The 26,310-nt window shown below is 41.5% G+C and overlaps 1 protein-coding gene across 1 annotated transcript in view; it reads left to right on the top strand.

The window, feature by feature from the left end:
• Positions 1-26,310, top strand: part of PLCXD3 (phosphatidylinositol specific phospholipase C X domain containing 3) — an 88,808-nt gene that overhangs the window by 34,659 nt on the left and 27,839 nt on the right.

The following is a 26,310-nucleotide window of genomic DNA, read 5'->3' as shown; positions in this document are numbered from 1 at the left end:
GTTGGGAACTTCACCTGTCTTCCATGATTTTTCAAATATGATGGCCAGTGGCTTTGCAACTTCATTCACCAGCTCCTTCAGGACCCGCAGATGGATTTCATCAGGTCACATGGACTTGTGTACATTCAGGTTCTTAAGATGATCTCAAATCAGGTCCTCTCCTACAGTGGGCCCAAGGTCTAGGTTTTCACAGTCCCTGCATCTTCCTTCCAAGACTTGGGTGGTATGGTCAGAGCCTCTGCCAGTGAAGACCAAGGCAAAGAAGCCATTCAGAACCTCAGCCTTCTCCAAATACTGTGTAGCCAGTTCTCCCGAAAGCTTCTGGAGGGGGCCTACATTGTCCCTAGTCTGTTTTTTAGCCGCTGCATACCTATAAAGTCCCTTCCTGTTATCTTCAACATCCCTTGCCAAGTTTAGCTCCAATTGGGCCTTAGCTTTCCTAACTTGGTCCCTGAATTCCCAGACAACATCCCTGTATTCATCCCAGGCCACCTGTCCTTACATCTACCTTTTATAAGCCTCTTTTTTCCTGTGAATTTTTCTCAGCAGCTCCTTATCCATCCAAGGAGGCCTCCTGGCCCTCCTGCTGCACTTCCTTCTAGTTGGGATGCAACATTCCTGAGATTGTAGCTGGTGATCCTTGAATATTAACCAAGAGTCTTGGGCCCCCCTGCCCTCTAGGGCTATATCACATGGAACCTTGCTAAGCAGATTCCTGAAGAGGCCAAAGTCTGCTCTCTTGAAGTCGTTGAAAATGAAGACGTCCAATTCAGTATCTTCACATACTGCATAGTTTCCTTATGGCTGTAATAGTCCCAGACACTTAGAAAAAATATTTTGTGGACTGGCATCTATAACTAGAAACAATTGGATAAAACTTCTAGGTATAGAAACTTTTTTCCAGGCCTGAAATAGAAGCAGCAGACTTCAAGCAAAGTACAAAAATACAACCTGACACTAATGCTAGTGCCATCTAAGAATAAACACAGTCTAAGTATCTCAATCTGTGAAACATGAAAGTGTATGTGTCTGGATATTGAATGGAGTATAGCCTGGGTTGTGCCGAGCATATCCCAAAAGATGGTTTCCCTCAGATTGCCAAGGACTGACAATCTGTGCACTGTTCTCATGTCATAGGGAGAGAAATATCAAGATGGCTTGTGTAATTTCAGTTTGTCCAACACAGTGTTACGGGATGATGTGCTGTTACTCCCCATGGGGGGTCTGTCTCCTGCCTTACAGAGAGCACTCAGGCAGGGTTTTGTGGTGGTTCTTTCTCGGCTGTGACCTTCCTCTCTACATTGTTTGTGTGGAGCAAATGGGCAGAGAGAATGGTACATTTCCCCATAAGTGTTTCTGCAGGACCTGTAGCAGCAGCTCTGGTGTTGGAGGCTCTCCTTCCTTTTGTCCTTGCCCACATCTGCCTACCCATCATCACATCAAACACAGGGTACTCATGCCTGATTTCAGATCCCAGTTTGCCTCAGCCCAGCCAGTGAGTCTTGGGAGCTCTAGAGAGCTGGCTCTTGCCTGCCTTCCTGTAGTGGTGTCCCCTTCTTTTGAACTTGAGCCAGCATTTCCCATGAGCACCATCACCTTTGCTCTTATACTTTTAATGTTATTTCTGTGTGGGAGAAACACTCCTTCAGAATGAGAGTCTTATTCCAGTATTTCCCTAAGAATGAGCTGTTCTGTGATGTAAAAGCATGAAGCACTTAACAAGCAATTGATGAGTTGTGTTCTTTTTTTATGCTGTTTGTTACTATCTTAGTGTTTCTTTCAGTTCTCCTCTTTTGATTTTTTATTCCTACTCTACGCATTTCTTTTTATTGTTAGATGGCTAGATCCTTGTAGAGATACAGGCTGTCTGTGATGTTTCTGTAGAAGTTACTCCAACTCGTATCATGTGCAAGGCAGTCATGCTCCTTAGTGAGGACTTCTGCAAGCTATCCTGATGCAGATGTCACTGCAATAATTGTACCTGATGAGACAGAAATGGAATACATTTAAGAATTAAATAAACCAAACAACATTTCTGGTGCTCAGTTTGAAATATTGTGGGCCTGGATTTTGCAGACTTCTTGTAATCTCAGCTGTTTTTCACCACTCTGCAACACACACCCTTTATCCCTTAACCATACTCCTTCTTCTAGACCATGTGGCCTTAAGTCTGGAGATGCTGAGCACCTTCAAGTCTTTCTGATTTTTTTTCTTGTGTGTGTTCACAGCTTAGTTTCTAAATAGGGATTTAGAGCAAGAACGCTTTAGGTTTGTGCATTCAAAAAGGGATTATATATTGTTTGGGCACCGAGGTGCTCATCCATGAAACTGACTCATTTCTGGACACCTCTCATTGCTGGGGAAATGCTGTGGTAAGAAGTAAGACCTTCTGCTCTTTGTGTGTCTGCCACAGAGGATTTTCAGGGTCATAGTTTCAGAGTTTAAACTTCTAAATTCCATACAGATGGACTTCAAATTCCTTTAAGGTATAACCTTCAGTCTCTTAAGAACCAGCCTACTCACCCATTAGTAATACAGGGATACTATTTCTCTTACCTTAAAGATAGATTCATTAATAGCAGAGACATGTCTGCTGAGATTTGTATCACCTGATTTTAACTGCCTTAAGTGACCTGTTTGTCTCCTTTAAAGAGTAGAGAAAAAGAATTACCTCCACTAGTGAATTATTCTAACTTACATTAGACACCTATACCTGGCCAAGGTAAGTACCCATCAGAGGTGCCTCTATTTCTCTCTTACCTCTGCAGGACTTAGATGACCACTACCAATTTAGATGAGAGGCTTAATTTTAAGCAGCTACAAATGGGTGAGGTGGTCAGGGTGATAGACATGGACCAGCTAAGTGAATGTTCATCTGTGTGATGAAATCAGATACCTGACTCATTGCTGCTTCTGCAGACAGCACTTGTTCATCTGGGACAGTTTTACTGCTATAATTTTGCAGGGATTTCCTACAATTTTTAATGTTTAATTCTGAGGAATTAAATCCACCCATACTGAATTCCTGGAAATCTCTGTGTTTAAATATCACTGTTGAGTTACAGGAGCAAAATCATAAAAACAATTCTTTCATTTGGCTTGGTTTCAAAGAGAGTGACATCTTTTTTATCAAACTGCCTCTATTAGTGCTTTAATTCAGCAAACAGAGATTGCTAAATAATGTTCCTTTTCTAGCCAAAATGTCAATCAGAACTGTATGCTACATGGAGTACTGTACAAATTAACATTTAACATTGCTGTTGTAGTAATTATTCTGAGCATCTTTCTTTTATGACACAAGAAAAGGGATGACCTGTCACTAAGATTCCAGAATCTAATTTTTTTTCCTTATGTAAGTACCAGTGCACTGGTGACATCTCATTCCCTGCTGGCTGTGCAGTTTTTCTCTGCTGCTTATACACAGCTGGGAGCTCTCTGTTAGTTGTTAAGCTACCACAACAGAGGGCAGAAAGGATTCAAACATCCTTTGTGTCTGTGAACAGGTGTTTTGAATGCTCAGAGGATCTGATGAATAGCCAAACATATGATTTGACTGCTAGGGAGATGATTTGATGGCAAACAAAAGGTCACATACTGATGAAACTTAACTGGTGGCATGAGGGTGGAGACTGCTTTTCTGCTCACTATTCATTTTCCTCCTACACCAAGAGGCACGTTCTGCCTCCATTGCAGCTGCTCTTGCTGCACAGAATGAGCAAGGTTTTTGGGTGATGTGCCTGTGCACAACCACTAAATAGAGCATGCAGCAGACGGGGATAGAGTTCAGCACAGATCAGTTGTTGTTTGTCTCCCTGCTCCTCCTTATGGGCTTTTTACGTGTGGCATCATACACAAAGCTGTGCTTGGCACCTGCATTTGCACTTGTCTTGTCATCCTTGAACATGTCACTTATTGTCCAGACTGCAGTGCCCTTGTGTGCATTTTTGTTGGTGCTTGACTGGTGAAAAACGATCATTGCCATGAAATCTGGCTTTCTGTATGCGAATAATTGAAATGTCTTTTTTTTGGAGTTCTTAAATGAAGCTTACTTGTGGAAGAGGAAATAATTAGGGCATAATGTGGATTTATGTCTGTGCACAAAAAGGTGTGTTAGTGAATAAGGCTACAGATGGATTATATCTTTTGCTTAGGGATCAGGTGCAATTCTGACTGGTTTATTATTATTTTTTTGACAGCTAAGCACCTGGGGTGAGCATCACCTGTGTTTGAAGTGCACTGCCGCAAATAAAGCCATTGTAGTGGCAGTCTGTTCAGACAGAATAGGTTGCAATTCGAAAGATTTTCTTCTCAAGTTTTTGTGCTGATTGTTCCTTTCACTTTCATTCACCTGCACCAGGCTTGCTTTTTATTCTTACTATGTAAGAGAACTTATGGTTCACCTGTGTGCTGGGTTCAGCAGTAGCAGTAATTTTTCTCCCTCTTAGTAGCTGGTGCAGTGCTGTGTTTTTGACTTTCAGCCTGGGAACAGCACTGATAACACCGATGTTTTTAGTTGTTGCTCAGTAATGTTTACTCTGACCAAGGACTTTCTAAGTCTCATGCTCTGCCAGGGATGAGGAGAAGCCAGAAGGCAGCAGTGAGAGGACACCTGACCCAAACTAAACAAAGGGGAATACCACATACCCCATACCACAGCACATTATGCCTATAAATGGGGGGATGTTACCCGGAAGAGCTTGATTGCTTGATTGCTGCTTGGGTCTGGCTGGATGTTAGTCGGCGGATGGTGAGCGGTTGTTTTCACTTCCCTTGTTATTTCCCTTATCATTATCATGATTGGTGACAGCAGTAGTGGTCTGTGTTATACCTTAGTTACTGGACTGTTCTTATCTCAACCCATGGGAGTTACGTTCTTTTGATTCTCCTCCCCATTCCTCTGGGAGTGGGAGAACGAAGGAGAGGGGGGAGGTGGAGAGTGAATGATCTGCTGTGTGGTTCTGAGTTACTGGCTGGACTTAAACCACAACAGTACTTTGTGGCGCCCAACGTGGGGCACAAAAGTTTGACATAGCAACAGATCTGACCAGAGTGTGTTTAATCATAGTTGTGATAAGCATCCATTGTTTTGGATAATAGTCACTTGTCACAATGCTGATTTATTGGCTCTCAAAGTTGTTGCTCTTGATCTCAGAGTTTCAGCCTGTCATACCTTACTTATAGCCAGTATTTGCTGGTTTAGTGTTTTATTGGCTGGGGGGCTTGGGCTAAGGTTCTTGTTTGGCTGTACTTTATGATAACGACTTGTAATGCAACAGACTCGCTGGTCATGAAACTACTCTGGCTGGCATTCCCAGTATGGTCATCATCTTTATACTTTGGGAGGTATATAATGGAATTGTTTAGCAATTACACATCTTCTTTTCTCTCCTTGGGTGATCAACCTATGAAGAAGACATTCACTTACACTCCCAGCTCCCCCACCAGATGATTTACAGCCTCATTTGAGAGCTCTGAAGGTTTTGAATGGCCTCTGGATACCCTTGAGACCTACCTGATGATTGTGATGGGGATCACCATGTTGGCACTCATACAGAGTGTGTTTTATCTACGACCATCTCATCTATCTCGAAAGTCAAGCAGAGTTGAGTTTGGGTCTTGTCTAGGGTTAGACAATAATATAGGAGTATCAAGAGGCTGGATAGTCATGAGTGGCAGGGTGTGTGGGATAATATGGACAAGCATCTAGGCCAGTGGGTCCTTCTAGTGTCGGAAGTGTCGGAGATGGAAGGCAGTTGTATGGAGTCCCCTACAAGTTGCAGAAACGGCTGAAGGAGAGGCTGAATTGAGTCAGTTGGCTGAGGTGAAAGCCATCCAGCTGGCCTTGGATATTGCTGAATGAGAAAAGTGGCCAGTAATTTATCTGTATACTGACTCATTTATAGAACAGCCTTATAGACAGTTGGACCAAAGAGCATGGCATTGAGTGGGTATATCACATCCCCTACCATGCACCAGCCTCTGGGAAAATCGAACAGTACAATGAGCTGTTAAAAACTACACTGAGAGCAATGGGTGATGGAACTTTCGAACACTGGGATACACATTTACCAAAAACCACCTTGGCTGGTCAGCATCAGAGGATCTGCCAACAGGGCTGGCCCAGCCAAGTCAGTACTTTTACATACTGTAGAAGGGGATAAAGTTCCTGTGGTGCACATAAAGAATTTTCTGGGTAACAGTTTGGGTTATTCCTGATTCAGGTAAAGGCAAACCCACTCATGGGATTGCTTTTGCTCAGGGAACTGGATGTACTTGATGAGTAATGTGAGAAGATGAGGAAGTCCGATGTGTACCTCAAGGGGTTTTGATTTTAGGAGAAAACAGCCAATGAACTCAATTGTATGCTATTGACTGCTATGTAGCACTTTCACAGCCTACTAGCTAGATGTCTTTGGGTCACCAGCAGCTGGCCCTGGCTTCCCTCCAATCATCATCCCAAGGAAGAATGAACTTTGATGAAACCAGACAAGCTCAGCAGTAACCAGACGAGTTCTGAGGTGTCATCAGCAGGCAACGATCCAACACTGCACACTCTCTCTCCTGCTCTGAAAGACTGTTACAAGAGATGGAGCCCAACATCATGGACCAAATGAACTCAGAAGCTTTACAGGGGTTGGTCCATGCACTAAGGAAGGATATCTCTCTCTCTGTCTAATTGTGGATGTGTATATATATATATATATGTATATATGAGACGAGTGATAGTATATTGAAAAATGTGGGATCTGAGTATGATGTGAATGGTATGGAATAAGGGTAGGACATGTCCTGGGTTCAGCAGTAGCAGTAATTTTTCTCCCTCTTAGTAGCTGGTGCAGTGCTGTGTTTTTGACTTTCAGCCTGGGAACAGCACTGATAACACCGATGTTTTTAGTTGTTGCTCAGTAATGTTTACTCTGACCAAGGACTTTCTAAGTCTCATGCTCTGCCAGGGATGAGGAGAAGCCAGAAGGCAGCAGTGAGAGGACACCTGACCCAAACTAAACAAAGGGGAATACCACATACCCCATACCACAGCACATTATGCCTATAAATGGGGGGATGTTACCCGGAAGAGCTTGATTGCTTGATTGCTGCTTGGGTCTGGCTGGATGTTAGTCGGCGGATGGTGAGCGGTTGTTTTCACTTCCCTTGTTATTTCCCTTATCATTATCATGATTGGTGACAGCAGTAGTGGTCTGTGTTATACCTTAGTTACTGGACTGTTCTTATCTCAACCCATGGGAGTTACATTCTTTCGATTCTCCTCCCCATCCCTCCGGGAGCTGGGGGGAAAAAGGGGATGGGGAGTGAATGATCTGCTGTGTGGTTCTGAGTTACCAGGTGGGCTTAAACCATGGCACCTATCAAATACAACAGATTCATAAAACTCCACATATGATAACTGGGCTGTATTAAATCTGCCTGGAACAATGCTCAGAAATCAGTTATGGATGTTGAAGAACTGTATAGTAATGAGATCTGAACTTTAATAATACCAACACCTGTGTCACTATTGCAAAGGGTATTAATCTTTAATTTCAATTTTAAATTCCTGCCTTTTCAGAACCAGTGATACTGCGTATTGTAGTTAAGAATTCCCAGGCTGTCTGTCTCATGTGGAAGAGCCTAGATATCACTGAATCCCAGCAATAGACAGACTCCTGTAAGTCAGAGTTTCAAATATCTTTGGGAACAGAAAGGTAGAAGTGTATGCTCAGAGGATTTTTCAAAGGAATTGAGAAGATTAATTTCTGAATCCTGTTGAAGTGTATTAAAAAAAATGCCAGTCCTTATAGCAAATTAATTATTTCTTCCTTTTTCTTTATTGTATTTGATGAAGAGAGATTCTAATACTTTAGCTATTAGCTACTAGCTTGGAGGTGGCTTTCAAAAAACCCAAGCTCTCAGTTGGAAGACAGATATGCCATAATTCATGATGTGAGATATTTTTTTGTTGTATTAGTGAATTCTGCAAGTTTAAAGCAACTGGTTTTTGATAAAGATGCAAAGCTCTTTCATAACAAGTGCATCACAAATTATTTAGACAGTGATTATAATGTGTGAATTAAACCTAATTAAAGTATGTCAGTAACATAATGTATGAAATGGCTGATTGCCAGTTGTGAGAACAGATTTTGGAGCTTCCTGCAAATTTTAATTTTTGATGAATATGTTTAGATTTCAAAACATGCCCTCTGATAGGAGATTTTTATTCTTCGCTATGTATCAGTGTGGTTGCTAATAACAGAAGATTATGGACTAGGCATTTGTCATAGGTGAGAAATAATTTGCCATGCAATCATTTTGATACTTTCTTTTGAAAATACTGAACGTCTTTTCTGTGATTGTGAAGCACAGCACAAAATCAAACTTCTGCAAAAAGGCCTCTTGTGTTGTACATGGGACCGGTCTGATCAGTGATAATGCTACTGGGGTGGGAGAGGAGAATGAATTCCTCCTTGCGGCACCATTTGGAGCCACTGTCTGCCTGCAAGGCAGGCTCTGCAGCTGCCATATGGCTGTGTCCAGCTTGCTGATCTGGCTGCACATGGCATGAGAGTTTGTGGGGTGAAGGGTGGCAATGCAGCAAGGTGGTTCTAGTGGGGGAGAGGGATAGCCTTGTTCTGTGACAGGCATTAATTAACAAGGATATTGTTAAGCTGTTGACCTAGTGTTTACTTGCACCAGGTACTACTCAACTGAAAATTCAGCGATGCCTAGTTCCCATATGTCATAGAATCATAGAATCATAGAATAGTTAGGGCTGGAAAGGACCTTAAGATCATCTAGTTCCAACCCCCCTGCCATGGGCAGGGACACCTCACACTAAACCATATCACCCAAGGCTTCATCCAACCTGGCCTTGAACACTGCCAGGGATGGAGCATTCACAACCTCCCTGGGCAACCCATTCCAATACCTCACCACCCTAACAGTAAGGATTTCTTCCTTATATCCAGTCTAAACCTCCCCTGTTTAAGTTTTAGCCTATTACCCCTTGTCCTGTCACTACAGTCACTTTCCTACTTGGGGACTTTTAATGGGAGAACGTGTACTAATATCCTCCTTTTTGCAGAATTGATAGTTGAGTGATGAAGTGATTTCCACTAAAGCTTAGCACTCAATTTGTCTTCCATGACACTCTCTGGGTTACAACTGTGTGTTGGAGGGATGGGGGGGCCTGAGAACTTTGGCTCCATGTGTTCCACAGCTTCAGTGATGTCCCAGCAGGATGGCAATTCCGCATCTAACAGGGAGGCTAAGGTTGTGAAAAACCTCTTTAAACGAAGTTATATATGAAAATCTAGGTCTTTTATCTAATTCAATCTGCTTTTAGATAATTGCAGGCAGCTTGCTGGATTGATTTTAGCAAGGATTTCATGTTTTGAAAGTTTTCAGTTACTCAAAATTTGACATATTCCTGAATTAATGTATATGTCTATAACTGGAAGAATGGCAGAAAGGAGGACAAAAAAAAAGAGACACTGATAAAGGCAGAGCTTTGACAGACTTCTTGAATAACTGCAATAATAGCAGAATGGAACAGCTGCCATTGTTTGGCTGTGGAATGGAAGTGTTGAACTGAGATGCTGTCTAGCAGTGCTGTTTTATCAAATTGCTTAGTGGCCTAAAGCAAAGGATCTCCTTTCATACAAGCCACTCATGTCCTCACACAGCTGGATCAAAAATGGGCCATCTTGAGCAAGTCCTTGCAAATGTCTTGGATTAGTAAATGTTCAGGCTGGCATACAGCTAGAGAGTGGAGGGGAAGGTGATGTTAAGGCAATTTGGTCTGTCATATTCCTGCCTGAGTAATAAGGGCAATCTCTACCCAGAAGAAAAAAGGTGGCATGGAAGTTACAAGAGAACTCAGAAAAAGCGTGAAAGGATTTGTGCTGGCAACATCAATGCACTGTGTCAGCTTTACCAGTATATACTAGCTTTGCTAGTATCACCAGCTGTGGGATTATTGAGTATAACAGTACTTAGACTGTGGAAGTGTCACCTTAAAGCCAAAACACAGTCAGTCTCGGTGGACTGCAGTCATTGGCATGATGTTCAGAGAAAACTTGGCTTTTTTTGGCACATTCAAGACTGAAAACACTCCATGTTCGGATGCTTTGGAAAGTCCTTAAAGTATATTTACTAATTTGTAAATTTTACACTATCAAAGTTAACATTAAAGGCGGGGGGGAGGAGGATGAGAGCAGCTGAAATGTGTTAGATGGAGGTTAAGGATAGTATCCAATTACATGATAGGAAATTAATATGAAATGTTGTATTTATGTAGTGTCAGTATAAAATAGCAAAACTAATTATTATTTTTAAAGACATGAGCATACCCAGTGTAAATTAGATGTATCCTGAGCCTGGACAAAGTGCAGATCAGCTGTTCATTCAGTTAATCAATAGTACTGTCTGTGCTTTTTCATTGACTTCTTAATGCTAGATTGTAAACACTAACAGCCAGATCTGCAGCAATCTAAATTGGCCTAATGGGTCATTAGAGCTGTACTGATAAACACCAACTGGGAATCTGGTGTGGACTGCAGACTGGAAATTTAGGAAATGGAATACTGCTATTTGTAACATGCCTCATTCATTTCTTATAGTTCTCTGTATTGCACAGTGGTTTATTTGATTGCTGTATTGAATAGAGCAGGTATACTGTTAGCAACAAATAATGCAATAACAACTGGATTGAAATTGGTTTCCTAGTGTGTTTCACAGGACTCTAGATTAATCGATGGTGTGGGGTTTTAAATTGCCTGTTCAGCAATGGTAGAAGAGATGAGTAAAATGCAGGCACTGACAGTTGAATACTTTCTATTCAGTGTGTCTTTTGTTGCCATTCTTTTTGCAAAATGAAATGATTAGTCTATTTATGTTCCTGGACCAGGGAGGATGGGAGGATGTGCACCAGGTGATGTGGCTGATACATGTAACATATAGTTATATATATTCTAGCTAAGAGTCTTCCGACAGTAGCCCTTCTAACACTTCTATTACTATGTGTTAGGGGTATTTTGGTTTTATTGGGGTTTTTTTTTGTTGGTTAGTTTTGATCTACCAGCTAAAATAGCATGCCCAGTGAGTCCTGTTTCCTGGCTACTTGTTGAGATTGAAGCCTTTGTTTGCTGTTTTGCTGTTTTCTTTCCCGTCCTGTAGTGATACCTTTTGGGCTTCAAGGTCAATAACTAAACAAGTCATATGTGTGGATAGGAAGATTAATTATAGAGGGGAAGAGAGGATGGTTGTAATTAAAAGCATGGAAACTTTGGAAAGGGTGTTATTAAACTTCATATTTTAGGATTTAACCTTATTCAGAATTCAGGTTGTGAACCTGTGGGGGAAGAGGGGTGGCAGGCTACCCCATACCTCTGTTTGGAGGGCTTTTACAGCTCTGCTGAGGTATAACCCCTGGCAGAAAGGGAATACTGACTCATCACAGCATGACTGGTTTGACAACGCTTTTCTGAACCATAGGGCTGAAAACATATTTACACCCAGCTTAAGTAGGATCTATTGTTAAACCTCCCTATTTGATTGCAGAGAGGTCTCCTATCTACACCTCACAGTCAAGGAATAAAAACACAGCTCATCTTTGCTTATGTTTCCATTTAGCAGTGACCAAATAAATAGTTTTATTTAAACTTGTTTTCTGGATTCTCCTTTTCCAGCTGGGTGAATCACTCTACTCTTCTCCTCTATAAAACTACTTAGCTCATAATCTTCCAGTCGTCATGTCATCTTACTGCAAGAGGCAAATTTCTGGCATTGATCTGGTGTTCTGCAAATGTTGTAGATGCTTTTCTTCACACAGCAGCAGCCATTCATATTCTAGTCTTCTGTATATGCTGGTAAGAAAGCCTTGTTTACAGTGAGTACACACGACTGTGGAGATCTCTTTAAGCAGCAAAGCATGGTGCGAGAAAGTGATAGGAGACATGAGGGCAGCATTGGCTATGAAGAGGACGTGCTCTGACATCTGTCACAACCCTTGGGTGCCAGACAGCTTCATGTGCCGTCGTCTGATGTTCATGATGCCTTGCAGCCAACAGCTTATGAAACACAACTGTCTTGAACTGTCACACACCAAACTTTGAATGAGATTGTTTTCCTTGTTCTGCAGTTGGATGTAAAAGTCAAATACCAATCATGCGGAGGACACAGTGAGGGCTCCTAGAAAGGTTTTTTCCTCTGCAGTACTTTCCCAAGAAGTCATGCTGTAAACCAGTGGTTGCATGTAGTAAAGCAGAGCTGTACTGTATTTGCAGACCTCAGCTTGAGAAGGCTGGGGACACCATGGTGGAGGAACTTGGTGGAGGGGTTTTGTTAATGTCCAGCTGCATAAGACTATGTAATTCCTCATGGTGCTGCTGCTCCAGTTGCTTATTCTCTTGCACCCTTTTTAGATAAGCAAAGCAAACTGATTGTGGGCAAGCTGTGGGCTGGAGGGATACTCAATTTTTACCCATTTAGGTGGCAACATCTTAAACTTCAGGCTTTGCTGTTTAGGGCTGTTTTTCTTTACTTTTGCAGAAAAAAAAAAAACAAACAAAAAAACAACTTTGGTGAAGGTGAAGTGGCATTTTTCATTTGCATCTCGGGGCCTGAGGGAAAATGTTTCATTATTTCCCTCTAGTGAATATGAAGTCGAACATTACAGTGTCTTTGTTTATAGTTGAGACGTTGCATGAGAGTGGCTTATTTTAGAGCACCTTGTCTTGGGAGACATATCTTGCACTCGGCACCCTGGCTAAGGGAGTTATTTTGTTTGTAGCCATCTGTCAAATATGCCAGACAATACACAAATGTCTAATGTGAAAATTTAAGGCAACCAAATGATAAGGAAAAGTTCAGAGCATGGGGAATGATCAAAATATAACATCTTACATGCTTCCCTCTTCCACCACTTCCTTTGCAGTATTTTACATCCTTTTTTCTTTTTTTTTTTCTTATGTGTCAGCCTTGGCACAGTCAGTCAGCTAAGTTTATATGGGCAGTTTATTAGAAGTGGACTTTTAAGAACGTTTGTATGTGAAAGCCTTTGTGAACTGACTCAGAAAAGGGAGTAGTATTTGTTCCATCTGTTTTCCCAGCTTTCTCCCACAAGAATCAGATGAACTGCTCAGATTTGCCCCAACTTTTCAAGCTCAGTGACTGAGAAAATGAAAAGGAATCTAGCTTGGATTTCTCACATGGTAATGGAAAGCTACCAATATCCCCAGGACAGCCCATCCTGGAGTGCTGATAAACTGACTGTCAGTGCACTCATTACAGTACAGGAGGAGTCCTTATTCTTTGCATTGCAGGTGTCCTTGCAGCAGAGTTTGATGCTTCTACAAATAATTGAAAAAATCTTACCTTTAAAAGTTCTTGTTGAGATTCATCTTGATGGCAGTGGCTTTCTTTAGGGATCTTTAATGAAAAATCTGTTTCAAGGCATCATTCTTCTACTGCCTTCTCAATGCAACCTCATTTCGTATAACCACATCTCCTGGTTTTCTTTTTCTTGGCCTTAAAATAATGGGTAAAGATGCAGAAACTGTGTATTCTGGACAGCTAATTTCTGTCAGCTACAAGATCAATCAAACTGTTCAGTAGTGATGCTAAGATTTAACAGAGAATACTGCACTGTTTGTTTTCGTTTAAATAAAAGAAAAAAAAAGACAGGAGAACACAATTAAATATGAACTATACCAAGGCTAATACACGTCAACATAGCCAAGAGTTAGGAAGAGCTACACTGTATATGCCAGAGGGAAAAAATGGAGCTCAAAGAAGAAGGGAGAGGCAAGAAGTGGGAGAAATGCAAAATCAAGTGTCCAAAATGTTCTGTGTTTCTGAAATGATACAGTAAGTGGCAAGAGATAGATCCATGTAAATCAGAAGCAATTATTTCAAGGGAAATTTCTCTTGTTGCTGAAAGTATTAAGGGATGTTTTCCATGAGAAGAAATCAAATAAAAGCACAAGAAGCAGAGGTTGTCTGATTCGATCATATTTTAGAGTGTGAACATTGAATTGCTTGTGGCTATACATAATAAGTAGTGTTTTATGTGTGCATGAGAGGAAGCAATACAAAAAAATCATTGGCCAGCTCTCTCTCTTATAAGCCTCTTCAGCTGCATACTGCTCTTCAAGGCTGTCCTGTCAAAGGCAGCATTAGGATTATGAATAAGAATTATGATTGGAAGGCATTCACTGTGGGGATATGTCATTTTGCAGGCTCAGCAGAGCTACCTGGGATCATCACAGCTTTTTGCTAATCCTGAAGCTGTTGGCCCACAATTCAAGTGCTGCTGATTGCCCCAGGAGGTAAAACTTGGATGCTGGTGACATACTCAGACAGACTGAGCTGGTGCTGGAATAAAATACACCCCAAACTATTCCTGGTACATTAATTTTATGCTTAGAATCAGATATACCTCTTGCTATTTTTTACCTCTTGTATGTTCGTATACCACAATATGTTCACATTCTTGTATGCTAGTCACCAAATTAAGAGGAAAACTGGCTAATATGATACTTCTGAGACTAGTCTTAACTAAATTGCGAGCTCTGGTAGGGGTATCTGGTGCATCTGAACATGCAGCAGTGAGCTTGCAAAGTATAAAGAAAACAATAGATCTGTTTACAGTGTTCCACCAAAACCCTGAAATCTTGAAAGAATTGTCATTTGTGGAGTGCTGGTGATAGACAAGAGCTGCATCTCTGCCCCAAGTATTTAATTTCCAAGTGATTGGATGGCTAATACATCTTCAGATTATAGTTGTCCTTAAAATTCATCTTTAGATTTATAGGTGTCCTTAAAATACAAGGTTGTGTGTGATGCTTAATAATGTGATGCAGAATATTTTATTAAATCTTCATATGTGCAGTGAAATTCATAAATGAGAAGACCATGATGGTATACCTATGACAGCCCCTCACATATATCATGAAAGTCATAGTGTTGTGTCTGGTCTGATACTGAAGTTGTAACCGTTGCTGATCTTAAACTGTATGTTGTAGGTGCTTGATCAATTGCAATATGAATATTATTTTTAAAAAACTGGCAGTTACTCTTGCTGAAAGAAGACCTGATTTACTAATTTTAGCAAATTGAGCTTTTTGTTCCATTAATCCAATGGATTTTAGCCTGGTAAGTGAAAGGAGCCTTCTTCTATTCAATAATTTGTTCTTTGTGTCTGCTCACACACATCAGAATTCATGTTTACAGTTTCACTTGACTGAAGAAATTAAAATAATTTTTTTAGTGGCAGGTTTTAACACTTGTAAGGCTATTGCACCTTTTAAAATTTTCAGTGCACGGCACAAATATCCAGTGGGTTTTTTTTCTGCATTTAGTATACACACATGCAATATATAACTCCCTTCATCCTCCACCTTTTCTTCTGTGTACAGCTGAGAGACTTAGATCACATTTGAAAAAAATAGTGGGGAAGGCCTCCAACACAATCATTTCCACTTCTACATCTGTAATGCAAAAATATTCCTGATGGTGTTTGCATTTAGATGTCTGCAGGAAATCTGGTGGCCTGACTTGCACTTGGCAGAGCAGCTGGGTATGGCTCTAAGGGCTATGGAGATGTGGTAAGCAGTGCTGCTGCCCAGAGCTTGCCCTGCTGCCACTGTGGCACTGGATGAGGTCTCCTCTGAGCTGATTAGAAGTGAAAATTAGCGTGCTTTGCTCTGCACCATGGTCTGATTTTACAGCCCTTTTCCAGGTTTCCAATGGTGTTAATCTTACATTTGTCTGAGTAAAGACTGGCTTGTTTAGAAGCTACCTTTGGTGAAACTAATAGTTCATTTCACGACAAGCTTTTAGAGTACAGTAATTGGGGGCTCTTGCAGAGCCCCCACCACTCACATACTGCTCCACCGTACTGACGGCATTAAGTCTGCAAGGAAATCTGTCTGGAGGTGGTTTGACTGAAAAGAAGTAGGAGGCTATTTGCACTTAACAGTCTCAGAAAACATGATAGCAACTCCTCCTTAACACAAATAATAACAGGATAGTAAAGAAGGGGAAGCATGCTCTCAGGAGGGCAGCATAGAATCATAAAATCATAGAATAGTTAGGGTTGGAAAGGACCTGAAGATCATCTAGTTCTAACCCCCCTGCTATGGGCAGGGATACCTCACACTAAACCATGTCACCCATGGCTCTGTCCAGCCTGGCCTTGAACACCACCAGGGATGGAGCATTCACAACTTCTCTGGGCAACCCATTCCATTGCCTCACCACCCTCACAGTAAAGAACTTCTTCCTCCTTGTATCCAATCTAAACCTTCCCTATTTAAGTTTTAACCCATTACCCCTTGTCCTATCACTACAGTCCCTAATGAAAAGTCCCTCCCCATCATCCCTATAGCCCCCGTTCAGATACTGGAAGGCTGCTCTGATGTCTCCATGCAGTCTTCTCCAGGCTGAATAGCCCTAACTTTCTCAGCCTGTCTTCACACGGGAGGTGCTCCAGTCCCCTGATGACCCACGTGGCCCTCCTCTGTACATAATTAGTACATTAGCATGTACTAATTTTCTGTTAAATAATAGTTTCTTTATCAGAATTGTCCTTGTGATGTCTGTAGTTGTGGATGTGCTCGCAGTAGAGAGCTAGAAATACCGCATTCTTTTTTTCTTATTTCTTTACTTTATTGAGAATTTGAAATGTAGAATTAACTGATGTAATGTTCTAAAAGCAACAGGAGCTGGTATTTGTGTTTTCAGAAGGAAACTGTAAGAGGTTAAATGTGGGTACTTTCAAATATCCCAGATGATGAGTATGAATTGAATAACGAGTAACCTAAACAGATTTTTAGCCGAACTTGCCTGTTGTACTGCAGTTAACTGCCAGTTATCTTGGGCCTTAAAGCCATGTTGATCTTTCCCCACCTTCCAACCTGTTTGATTTTAGAAGTGAGCTGTGTATAAGAAACAAGCAATGCTTAGGTGACATAATCTTGACTCAGTCTGGTGTTCAGAAACACTTGCTCAGTGCAGGCATTGCCGTGGGCCACAAAATATCTCTTTAAGAATACTTTAAAATAGTAACAGCTTTAGCCTTAGTCAAGAGCAGCTTGTCCTAGTCATGGAGATTACTGGCAATGTCAACAGTCACAGGCTTCCCTTGGAGGCATCTATAGCCCTGTTCAAAAGCACAAAACAAAACGATCCTCAGGCATATTTCATAGGTGATGCTAGAGGAGGAAGAGTAAGTAGTTACTTAAAATCCCTTTTTGTGTGTGAAAATTTTGTTTATAGAGAGAGCAAGAACACGGTGTCATTCCAGATCTGAAAGTTGGTCACTAGGTACAGAATGCTATCTCCAGACCAATAGACTACTTCCATCCTTACAAACTCAGCTATTCTGTGATTCTCTGAAGGATAAAATCTCTGTTCTGTAAAAGACTGATCAAAGAGCAGTTGCCTTGTGCTGAGTTTTGAATGTGTTGTACTTTGCACATGCACCTCTAGGCTGTATCCATTGGTCAGTAGTGGGTGTGCCTATTATGTTTGTGCTATGACATTCCATTTGCACAAAGGTGTTCCAGCTTTGATGTTTTGGCTGAATCCTACCTGTGGCAGAAGTAGTATTAGGAACCATGTCTAGCAGAAGTGGACAAAATATGACTTCAAAGTAGTTTTTAGTATAAAGTGGTTCTGCTCACCCCTGCAAGGAGACCATGTTAAAAGGTTTTCATACTAATTACTGTGCGCTTATCTGGTCCCTCGGAGTGTCCCTTTGACACACTTTGTCAGCAGTAATATGTCTGATAAGACAGCACAAGTGCAAAGCTGGTGCCATGTCCCTAGGCACAGGATCAAGATTGAAGTTATGGTTATATGCAATCCCAATGGCTGCTCCAGAACTCACTGGCGGCAGAAGTAAAACGCACCTTTATCTCCTGCAGGAAGGTGGGGAGAGAGGTTTCAGGAGGATGAAATTAAGGGGAAGGCTACCAGTTCTGCAGAGTAATGGGGCAGGAAGGAATCAAACTTTTCCTTTTCTTTTCCCACATTATCACTCTGGTCTTCAAGCCAGAAATGAATAAAAGCAGTGAAAGAGTCTGTTAGAGGTGATAGAACTGGCACAGAAGATGTTCACAGACTGGGGAGTGAATGTCTGATGGGGAAATTATGATTGTTCTATATTTGCAGCAGCATTTAAATTCCTGCAAGGTTAATAGTAATGTAACAAATGTTGCTTTAACAGCTTCGTTCTCTGTCACTCGTGTCACCTTTTTTACTAACATTCTCAAACACAACCAGAATACATTTTCTTTGTCACTGCCTGCCTCTTATTGCTCTCTGGTATTTGATAACTTCAATTTATCTGGTGTTCATGTAATTCTGAAGCAATTTGGAATCTTATTCTTCTGAAAGAAGCTAAATCAAAATGGGCCTCTTCACTGCAGACTTTCATGCACATAATTAAAATAATTCGAACAGTTAAGTGTTCTTAGAATTGGACTCTGGGTTTGTACTTTATTGGCAATCTCCTGTTGAAAACCAAGTTTAATTCATATCTGTAGTTATAGTTTGAAAGCATTAAATGCTTACTTAACAGGTTAAAACTGTTGTCATTGGAAGATTTAAGTGTCTGTATATAAAGTTGCTTGTGCTGTATAGCCTGGAAAAAAATTTGATTTAAAAAATGTAATGATTTGTGTTAATGTTACCCACAAAAACATTTTAAGTTTAATGAGCTTGTTTTAAAAATGTCTTCATTTTGCTTTCTGTCTTTTTTTTCAATAGAAACTTCAGAGCTTTATCTACAAAAAGTGAAATAGCTCTTCTGTTTTCATCACTTGAGAGGGGTTGATTGACTTTGATTTCAGTTATAGATGGGCTACCTCACCACCTACATAATGCAGGCTTATAAAATATTTTTTTCTTACTTTCTGATCAGGCAATAAACCTTGAATAAACCTCAGATATTCTTACGTATTAAGAAATATTCCTCTCATGTAAAGAAAAGTCCAACTTTTTATTTTTAATGAAAATCCTAATTTCCATGCTGAGCCCAAGTTATAAGATGGTGTAGTTTTTGACTGGCCAGGAATCCAAGAAGAGCATCTACTACTCTGACTTTCATTGAAAAGGTTTCCTGAGCCTTTAGAAAGCCAAAAGATTGGAATAATTCTATGGGTGCTACAGGCAACCTTGCCTGAAAACTTAGCTTATTTATGGGCAGTGCAGAGTCTTGCAGATAGGGAGTTGCAGAAATCCTATGTGACTGTCGGAGTCTGAGATAGGGGGATATACTGCAGATGAGCTTCCTTGTAAGTACTTGCACAGTTAGTGCAAAACTCTGGCAGTTTGGCTGTTTGTGGTCAGGGAGTTTGGATGGGTAAGACCTCGGAGGTGGCCAGCTCAGTCTCTGCAGGCTTCTTAATTCAGACACAGAACAAAACAAAACTTTGGGGGATTGCAAAGAGAAAGTTCACTGGTGTCTCTGCAGAGGGGCAGGTTTGGACTTCTCAGTTCTTCTCTACCAGATGTAAGCTAACTTGCATAAGACTGTCTCTGCATTTTTAACTGTTTTACCTAGAAATGGCAGCATGGTGCTTGGGGAACTGAACTGTTTCTCATAGGATTTTGACAGTTTATGAGCCTAGAAAGAGATTTTATGGGAAGCAGAGTGTTAGCTATATGCATTACATCATGATTTATTGCGATCAGATACACAGCTTCTGTAATGGGTCACACATGCACCCTTGGTCTGACTCCAACTTCTTCATTAACTGAGTTTTTGCATTACCTGAGGCATGTGAAGCCTGAGGCAGTCTAGCTATCTTCCCATGCCTTTGGATGTTGGAGTGCTGAGTGACTAAGCCCTGTGGCCTTTGGTTGGTGTCAGGGGTGCACAAATGGTGATGAACAGTGGAAAAACAGGTGGTAAGATGGGCAGCTGCCTGTAAGGAAGCTATGTCTCTGCAAAATCTGTATCTCTTTTTCCCCCTGTTGTTTTTGTTTTGTTTTTCAGGGTAATCTTTTTATCAAACAAAGCTTGTATCACCTAAGCAGTTTGAATGCTAAAGGTATCTGGATTGCAAAGTCAGAATTCATTGCTCATGGCAGCACCTTCCAACTTCCTTGACATGTGCTGTGGCTTTGATGGACAGAGTAGTGCTCAGCCATATTAAAAACAAGGTGAAATACAATGTTGAAGTGCATCAGCTCTAGTGGTCATGACTAGACTTTGTTATTCCTTGAAATCACAGGCAGCTGGGTAAATATTCATAGGGCTTTTTTCTGGTTTGATTTTTAAGTCCAAACACGACAGTGAGAACATACCAAATGAGACTGCAAGAACACCTGCATTGGTCTCCTGTGTGCCTGAGGTCATGGAATTTGTCCTAGCTGTTCTATCACAAGAGGGAATGTGTTGTGATACTCTGTCAATCACTGTAGAGCCCTAATTAACAAGGATGTTTTCAAAAAAAGCAAGGCTGCACTACATGTGACATTTCACCAACAGTCACCAAAGCAGTAGTGAAAGAGCCCACTTCTAACAACTATTGGAAAACTCCCAGCACAGAGACAGGAGCTTGCAGCCTGTGGGACAAGGGAAAGTGAGTAAAATATGCCAAAAGTTGTGAAACTTTGCTTCCATCTGTCTGTGTGTTTTCTGTGCCATTTGGATCTTTAGGGTGTGATTGCTACTTTCAGGAGCATGTTGGGCAGCACTGTTTGATTCAGTACCTTTATTTTAGGTGCTGCCAGGCTGTTGTTAAGAGGGATGGCCAGGTGCACAATGAGGCAAGGGAAGGGCAGGGCAGGGTGAAGTTCAGGTACACTTGCCTGCTTTGTGAATGATATGTTAAAGCTTAGCCATCAAAAATAGTAGCTTCACTGTGCCTCTGTCTATGTCTTTATGGGACTGAAGAAACTATTCTGGACTAAAATGCACTCTCTCGAGGGACTTTTTTCAGCACTGAGACCAATTATTTTTTAAATATGGGGTTAGTCCCCAGGAAGCCATAAATATATCCATAGCTAAATGTAGTGGGTTAGGTATTCCCAATTGTCCTATCACAGAATTTCAGTAAAGAAAACAAGAGATTGTTTTCCCTAACAGAAGTACAAATAGATGTTTTCTTGCAATCTAAGTAATATTGTACATTTTATTCTTGAATATCCAAGTAGTATTTGGCCACATCTAAGTTCATGAAAATTTAATGTCTCAATGGTTGAATCTTGGCACTTTTGTTTTTTGGACCCTGGCTACTGCAGACATTCTGATTGTCTCTTGATAATTGATTCTAAGGTTGAGAGAAAAGAAATAAATCTTTATCTTCAGGGGTAGAGGTAGGGAGCAGACACAGATAATTTTATGTTGGAAAAGATCTCAAGAAGTCATCTGGTCAATACCCTGCTCAAAGCAGAGCTAACTCCACGTTAGATGTGAGAGATGAGGATCAGGGGTACAGAGTCCAGCCCTGCTGCACTCCCACTCCAAGCTTAACTGGTCTTGCAGGGGAATTATTTTTTGCTTATGTCCAAGTAAAAAAAAAAAATTTCTGGAGAGCTGCTGTCTAGCCAGATGATCCCAGAGAACACTGATCCCCAGTGTTCTCCCAGGGACACTGTACCTTCTGTACATTGCTTTTTCAGTTTAAGGTTACTTGGAAGTTATCCATACAGATAAACTTGCCTCCTGCCTCACCTCTTTGTTTTCCTGCACACTGTCCATATGCTTTAGAGACACTGCCTTTCAAGTTCAGACACTTTTCCTGAGCCACTTGGCATTTAAGGTAATTCCCCTGCAGGCTTACTAGTTTCCTTACCACATACCAGTTTCCCGAGCAAGCAAAGATGGCTGCTTTGAAATCCAGGATCTTAAATCTGCTATTTGTCTTCCTCGCTTTCCTCAGCATTATAAATTCTTATATCACCTCACATACTTCATGTCCACTCTTCCATTTCTTCAAACCATTTCTTCCTTAGTTCATAGCATGTCCAGCAGCATGCCTTGTCTGCTTGAAAGAGTACCTGTAGAAACAACAACCTTGTTGCTGAAAAACAACAAGGTGCTTGGTGACAGCCAGCATAGCTTCACTAAGGGGAAATCCTGCCTGACCAATTTGGTGGCCTTCTATGATGGGGCTATGGAATTGATGGACAGGGGTGGAGCAGTTGACGTCATGTACCTGGGCTCCTGCAAAGCGTTTCGCACTGTCCCACATGACATCCTTGTCTCTAAATTGGAGTGTCATCAATTTGATAGGTGGACCACTCGGTGCATGGAGAACTGGCTGGATGGCTGCACGCAAAGAGTTGTAGTCAATGGCTCAATGTCGGTCTGGAGACCAGTAACGAGTGGTGTCCCTCAGGGATTGGTGTTGGGACCGGTCTTGTTCAACATCTTTGTCGGTGACATGGACACTGGGATTGAGTGCGCTCTCAGCAAGTTTGCCAATGACACCAAGCTGTGTGGTTCAGTTGATACTCTGGAGGGAAGGAATGCCATCCAGAGGGACTTTGACACGCTTGTGAGATGGGCTGATGCCAGCTTCATGAAGTTTAACCATGACAAGTGCAAGGTCCTACAGCTGAGTTGGAGCAGTCCCAGGCACAGCTACAGGCTGGGCAGTGAAGAGATTCAGAGCAGCCCTGCAGAGAAGGACTTGGGGGTATTGGTTGATGAGAAACTTAACATGAGCCGGCTTCAGTGTGCTCTCACAGCCCAGAAAGCCAACCGTATCCTGGGCTGTGTCAAAAGGAGCGTGACCAGCAGGTTGAAGGAAGCGATACTGCCCCTCTACTCTGCTCTTGTGCGACCTCACTTGGAGTATTGTGTGCAGTTCTGGTGTCCTCAACATAAAATGACATGGAACTCTTAGAACAAGTCCAGAGGAGGGCCACATGGGTGATCAGTGGATGAGCACCTCCTGGATGAAGACAGGCTGAGGGAGATGGGGCTGTTCAGCCTGGAGAAGGCTGCATGGAGACCTCATAACAGCCTTCCAGTATCAGAAGGGGGCCTATAATGATGCTGGTCATGGACTCTTCACTAGGGACTGTAGTGATAGGACAAGGGGTAATGGGTTAAAACTTAAATAGGGGAGGTTTAGATTGGATACAAGGAAGAAGTTCTTTACTGTGAGGGTGGTTAGGCACTGGAATGGGTTGCCCAGAGAAGTTGTTAATGCTCCCTCCCTGGCGGTGTTCAAGGTCATGTTGGACAGAGCCTTGGGTGGCATGGTTTAGTGTAAAGTGTCCCTGCCCATGTCAGGGAGGTGGGAACTAGATGATCTTAAGGTCCTTTCCAACCCTAACTATTCTGTGATTCTAAACAAAGTCATTGCTTTCCAGATTGCTAGCAAATATATCTGTTCCCCACGAAAACAAGCCCTTTAATTATAAGGCTTCTTCCAGTTGTTAGAGAAGGTTTTGCCCACTTTGTCTCTTCTTGACTGGGCAGTCTGTACTATATGCACATCTTGTTTACCCTTGTTTGCCACTCTCATGGTCTTGATCCACAAGCATTCCTGCTTGACTTCTTGTATCAACAGTACGTTGTGTTGAAATAGTGGGAAAACTCTGACGTATTTCAAGAAAGTGGAGGACACCTAGTACACTTGTGAGAAAATATGTTTGCACATAAGAGGAATATCAGCTTACTCCTCCTCCTCCACCCTGACAAAGGACGAGTAAGTTCCCCTCCCTTTGCTTCTCCAAATCTTGGTCTGTGAACTCTCTGTGGTAGCTTGTCATGCATATCAGGTCAGCATGTCCTCTTGCAACAGACAGTCAGTGTATAAGCACTGCTACTTTCTAAAGATTGCAGGAGTCAGTGCACTAGAATTTCATAGAATCATAGGATGGTTTAGTTTGGAAAGGACCTTAAACATCATCTAGTTCAAAGCATCCTGCCATGAGTACCTTCCAGTAGAGCAGGGTGCTCAAAGCCCTACCCAGCCTGGCCTTGAACACTGCCAGGGATGGAACAGCCACAGCTTTCTGGGCAACCTGTGCCAGTGCCTCACCATACTTGCATAAAATTCTCCTCCTAATATCTAATCTAAATTTACTTTCTTCCAGTTTAAAGCCATTCTTCTTTGCTCTGTTGCCACATGCCCTTGTAAAATGTCTCTCTCCAGATTTCTTGTAGGCCTTTGGAAGGTACCAGAAGGCTTCTATAACATTTCCCTGATGCCTCCTCTGGGCTGAACAACATGACTGTATCCTACAGTCTGTCTTCATGAGCGCTGGGATTTTGTGATATATAGAACCTGCAAGTCCACTTCCCAGAGGCAATATAGAATGTGAATGTCTCCATGCACCAAAGGGTTGGAAGGAAACCCGTTTGCTAAAACAAGTGTATGTTCGTACAGAATTCTCTCATTATCAGGAACATAGTGATTTTGAGCATGTTAGTGGAAAATATCATACTATAATTTGCTCTACCAAACATACAGATTTTGAATGTTCCAAAGTTACATGAGTAAGCTGGTTAAGACAACAGGGCAGGATGAAAACAAATAGAAATGTACATGAGAGCATGCTGGAAATAAATATTTAGGCACCTATACAGATTACTTGTACATGTGGCAAGACAAAACATTTTCTGTATTTTTCAGTCTCTTGAAAGCTGACTCCTGCTTCATTCAATGACAGCTAAGTTAAGTCTTATTTTATTTTTGTAGTATTTAACAGGATTCTTTGTTTGGATTACAATACATGGTGATACTCAGTCCACTGTGTGCTTTTCTCTGTACCTTCTATGAAAAGATCACCATTTTTAGGCTCAAATATGTGCATGAAGACCTTAATTAAGAAAAAGATGTTTTTCTAAACTATCCTGCTTGTAATGTTCAGTGTCTGGCTGTGGTGCTTCCCACTTCTCTAACCTCTCTTCTCTGTTTTGCATTACCAGTAACTAAAGCTGCCTGCTGACAACTTGCTCCCCTTAGATTTCTGCTGTGAGAACTGTGGTGCCTCTCTTAAGTAATTTTAAGCAGTGTTTGGCACTGCCGTATTTTGGCCATGGTGGTACTTCTGCAGCTTCAGGTTGTCAGTGGCTGTAGATCAAGCAGTAAAGGGTAAATCGTTTAATTACTCTTAACACCATTTTGAACCTGCCTTGCAATCAGTTGATCATGGTTATACCTGTACTTTTTCTGACCTAAAATCCTACTGAAATAAAGGGGGCTTCAATGGACAAAGTGAGGGTTTGCAAGATCCATCCCTAGCTAATATCAGTAGCTATGCCTTGGTTTAAACAAGACTCGATTTACTTTGATTTCTAGATTAGTGAAGGTTACATTGAGCAGAACATTTAATGTATCTCATTGATTTTCCCTGTAATACTGTTGAAACACAAGTCATTGCTCTAATCATTTGTTTTACCATTAAATTCTGTATGCAGATCTGGTCCCTTGGGATATCAGTGTGTAACCAGATACTCCATGATCTAATCAGCTTCTGCAGGAAATATGCTATCTCTGCAACACTTAGAAGCAGAAAGCTTAATCAAAATGGAAAATTTATCTAATATTTAAAGTAAAAGGCAGTTCAAAGAGGCAACCATGAAAAGCAGGGCTGTACAAAATCTTAAAACAGTTCTCAGATTAAATGAAGCCAAATCCAAGCCAGAGTCTAAGATGATTTTTTGTGACTCCATTTATTGTTAAGGAAGAAAACGTTATAGCTGTCACTTCAGTTTCTAGGGTTTGTATCAGTTCAGTTAAAATGGCATTGCCAACAAGAATGACTGACTAGCAGGTTTTCATTAATGTGGTACTTGCACAGCACACATGCTTTGGAAAGTAATTCTTAAAGGCACCTACAAAGGTGTCAGTAGCAGAAAAAACCTGTGCTCTGAACTCAAGGATTTGCATCTCTGAGGCCCTAATGGTACCATCCATTTCTGAAATAGAGTTCTACTGGTACTGAAGGAGTTTTACAAGCAGTGTTACATAGGCTGTGGAGCAGACCTGCTTGCTATGGTGAATCTGACCAGAAGCATTTCTTCTACATGGAACAGCAGGACTGTGGCTCTGCCTGCAGCCAAAGAGTATTTCTGTATAAACTGCCAGATTTCACCATCAGTATTCAGAAGGGCAGTGGTATTCAAGGGTGATAAGCATCTTCTAGTGCCAGCTCACCTCTCCATAATGTCCCTTATGGGGGGGACGGGGGGGAGGGGGAGAGAATGATCATGTGTTTGCTGATGTCTTTGGCTTTATCAGCTGCTTTCATGTAAATGTCTAAATGCTGAGCAAGATAAGTTGTTTTGTGGTTGAGGGTTTTCCTAATGGATGTACCTTAGAAACAGTATTTTGCATAGCA

This window comes from Melopsittacus undulatus, chromosome Z (genome assembly GCF_012275295.1).
Source record: "Melopsittacus undulatus isolate bMelUnd1 chromosome Z, bMelUnd1.mat.Z, whole genome shotgun sequence".
Lineage (NCBI taxonomy): Eukaryota > Metazoa > Chordata > Aves > Psittaciformes > Psittaculidae > Melopsittacus > Melopsittacus undulatus.
The sequence above is the reverse complement of the archived record's forward strand: the minus strand, read 5'-3'. Positions and strand labels throughout refer to the sequence as shown.